Below are 4,210 nucleotides of genomic sequence, written 5' to 3'. Positions count from 1 at the left end.
GGCCATTGCACCCCAAGTGAGTTTCACATTGCACTGGGATTGGCATGTCCTCTTCCTTATTCTCTTCCAGTGCTGAATAGCCCTTGCACTCTGCAGGTCTTGTTACCATTGCACGCAGATGGGTTTCAGGACTGGTCTTTCTTCTCGGCTATAGACCTTTTACCTTCCTCTGGGGCTTAGGGATTGTGTTGCCAACTCAAATTTTGTCATTATTATCAGGCTACCTGTGTTATCCTACTTCTCGCCATCGTCACGATGCAGGATGCGAGGCAAGGCACTGCACTTGAGTGATCCCTCAACGGACCTCAAGGAAAGCATGTCCTATTGCATGCGGGTTTGACGTCCACGCCCCGCCCTACAAAAAAAGGCGTCGGCTGATATGGGACCAGATCTAGGGAAGGGCCCTCCTTAGGACTGAACCATACATTGCAGCCACTCCTGCACAGTGGGATAGGACCTCTACTTTCGCCTGCATTGTTTTATAAAATAGAAGGGGGAACTGTGGTGAGCCGTTCTAATTAGACCGTGGCCGCCATTAGAAGATGGCGCCGGCTTCCACTGTGGCCTGTGATAAACAACTCCTAATATGGAGAATTGGCACGCAATCCCTTACCACCCTATGAGAAAGGTCCACGTGGCAGCTTAAGATTGGTATGCTGGAGGCTTTATTAGGCTGTGCTTGGGCGCTCGGCGACGGGTCACTAGAAGATGATACATGAATCAAGGCCTGAATAAACTGCTGAAGGAAGAATCCTGTGTCGTGTTTTCCCTTGCCGGCGAGGGGTCGCGGCAAAGTGGACTCAAACAAGAAACCTATTTTCTTGCAGTTCTTGGAGTTAGAAGTCTAAGCCTCTCTCCTTGGCTTAGAGCCAACTGCCTCCTCTTCTCCCTGTGTCCTCCCACGGTCTTTCCCCTGTTCACAAGTGCCCCTGGCATCTCTTTGTACATCCAAATTTCCTTTGATAAGGACACTCTTAAAAGGATGGCATTCAGACCTACCCTAACAGTTTCATTTTGACTCAGTTATCTCTTTGAAGGCCTATCTCCAGGTACTGGTCCATCTTAAGGTACCGGGGGTTAGTGCTTCGACATGCAGGTCGGGTAGGCCACGCACGAATTACCATAACCCCGGCAAAGTAGAACCTATAAGGAACTTTGATGCCATTATTGAGCAGCTGAATTAAAAAGCCCCGAAAGCATTCATTATCCGACGCCTTGCCTTGAGAGAGAATAAATTTGTCTTCTTGCCTGAGCCACCTTTGGTTGGATTGTCTGTTCCTTGAAGCCAGAATCATCACAACTCAGGCACCATGTGCGTGCTCAAGCTGTTCCCTCTGCCTGGAGTGTAACCTTCCTGCCATTCACCCTTCAGAGCTTGGCTGGGATGCCAGGATCTTGGAGAAAGGCTCCTGATTCTGCCTTCCCTGAACATGTTGCTGGCCTTAGATGAGAGTCCTGTGCTTAGGTGTCTCTCTCTCTAACCAGGTCACGGTTGGCATAGGCACCATACACCTGCTGCCACGTCCCCCCTCCTGCCCATGGCAGGCATTGATAATCAATCCCTTTTTCCTGCTGGGAGCAGATCTGGTTTTTATAATCCTCTACACAGTCTCTCCAGGCAGCCTCTGCCAATCATCTGGAGATGAATCCTATCTGCCACTGTTAAGTCTTTGAAAGCGGGACTTTGTTTGGCTCATCTCGTTTGGCTCATCTCGTTTTTTATTCACAAGCTAATTTTAATAATATATGTTTTCATTGTGTGCTTCTGTTCCCATTTTATTCCTGTAGCCGTCTTCAGAGGCAGGCATCATTACCCTGTTTTTGACATAGGAGGATTCCGAGGCTCTTAGAGATGAAGTCACTTGTTCAAGGTCATTTACATTCAAACCCAGGTCCACCTGTCTCCAACCACTTCCACTGACATTTACTAAGCACTTCATCTGTTTGCAGCACTAGGCTTGGTACTACAGGGAATACAGAGATAATTTTCTATTTCTAGTGGTAATTCAAAACACTGGTTTTTAAAAATTCTATCTATTTTATGTGGTACTGGGATTAAACAAAGGGGTGCTCTACCACTGAACTACCTCCCTAATCCTTTTTATTTGTTATTTGAGACAAGGTCTTGCTAAGTTTCTTAGGCTGCCCTTGAACTACCATCCTTCTGTCTCAGTCTCCCATGTCACTAGGATGACAGGCCTGTGTCACTGTGCCAGGCCAAACACTTTTTATCCTAGTTGAGATTCCCAACAGTTCGGGGATGTTTGGAGTTAGTCCAGGAATAATATAAGGTTCCATTTTATAGACAGGGAAACTGAGGCCCAGAGAGCAAAGGGCTTACAAAAGCCAGTCACAGAGGGCTGGGGCTCAGTGGCAGAGTGCTTACCTAGCATGTGTGAGGCACTGGGTTCAATCCTCAGCACCACATAGAAATAAACAAAGAAAATAAAAGCCAGTCTTGGAAGTACCAAGACAAGAGATCAACTTTCATGACGGCTGCCACTCTGAAGGTGGTAATTCTGGACTGGTTCAAGGGGTTAAGCGGCAATTTTGATGTCCAGAGCAGGATCAGGGATTGGCTAGCACATCCTGGCCTCTTCCTGTTGGTCTAACAGGCGGAGTGGAGATCTCATTTCCTGTTGCTGGGAGGTGACTGGCAGGATGTAGGGGAGCCGGAGGGAGAGCCATGAGGGCTGGCACTAAGCAGCCTGGGCCACTTCTTTTCCAATAGCAGGAGGGTCTTGATCCTCCCTCCAACCAACACTGACATGGCGGCACCCATGCTTCCCAAAAACCTTCCGGGGCTGGGGGTGTGGCTCAGTGGTAGTGAATTTGCCCAGCATGTGAGAGACCCTGGGTTCCATCTCCAAGGCTGAACAAACGAACAAAAAACCCTTCCAAAATAGTCCCATGCACTGACACCTGCATCTTACAATTTCCAATCACTTTCTCATCCGGGCCTTGTGTCTTCCTTGCCACACCTGTGACTAAGCAGGACAGGGCCTCCGGGGTTATGGTTCCACCAGAGAGATAAGGAAGCTGAGGAGCAAACTGTCCGGGGAAATGCAGCAAAGCAGCTCCGGACCTTGGGCCTCAAGAACTTTACTGTCATGACCAGATGAGGACGGGCCACTCAGAACCTTTCCAAGTGTCCTGGGGGTGGCATGAAGAGGGCATAAGTTCTACAGGCAAGAGACACTAAACTTTAAGTCCAAACCAGACAGCAGACCCAGGTCCTCTTATTGTCTAGGTGACCTTCTTGAGCCAGGCTCCGCATTTGAGCGTCAGTTTTTAAACTTGGTGTAATCTGAATGATGATAACCCAACATGCTAAGGAATGCGTGAGGTGAAATACAGAAACTGCTCAGCATGGGGATCTTGCTTCCCTAAGGTTCTCCTAAGAGACAATCAAACAGTTCACCAGCCACAGATAAGCAAATGGTTAATTATTTCAGCAGTGCTGGGAACTGAACCCAGGGTCTCATGCATGCTCGGCAAGGGCTCTGCCACTGAGTTACACCCTCACAGCACCAATGGTTCGTATTTATTGAACACTTAACATGTGTTATTATCTTCTAAGTGCATTTAATCCTTACCAGGTCACTATGAGGTCAAACTAGTGTTATATCCATTGTATAGATGGGAACACTGAGGCAGAAGTAGAAATTGCCCAAGGCCATAACCCTAGTGGCAAAGCCAGCGTTCAAACTCAGCCGTCTCCAAAGATTAATTTGTTTATATTCTTCTCCTTCTCCTTCTCCTTCTTTTTCCAGTACTGGGAATTGAACCCATGCATTCTTGGCAAGTGCCTTACCACAGAGCCACATCTCCAACCCAATTTATTTTATACCTTAACTTGCTCGGACACAACACTCTCACTCTTTTTCCACCCAGGGAAGGGGCGAGGCTTACTCCCAATTTCTGAAGGGAGAAGGCAACAGTCAGTGAAGGGGGAACTGGCTTGGCTTGAGAAGGTCACACACAGGTGCAGAAGCAGGACTGGAACCTAGAATTTTCCAGACTTGGACTTCAAATCTGGGGGACTCTCCTCCAGGCTCACCCAACTGCGGAGCCCCTCAACAGCGTGCCTTCTGGCTGGAGACCTGGGGCCTTCTGCCTGGGCTTCACCCCTCAGGGGTAGAGTCCCAGGGCTGTGTCCTCCAGCACCCGCCCCAGCAGAGGGGAGGGACAGGAAAACTGCAGCACTGGT

The sequence above is a fragment of the Marmota marmota genome, unplaced genomic scaffold (assembly GCF_001458135.2).
Source record: "Marmota marmota marmota unplaced genomic scaffold, marMar, whole genome shotgun sequence".
NCBI lineage: Eukaryota > Metazoa > Chordata > Mammalia > Rodentia > Sciuridae > Marmota > Marmota marmota.
The sequence above is the reverse complement of the archived record's forward strand: the minus strand, read 5'-3'. Positions refer to the sequence as shown.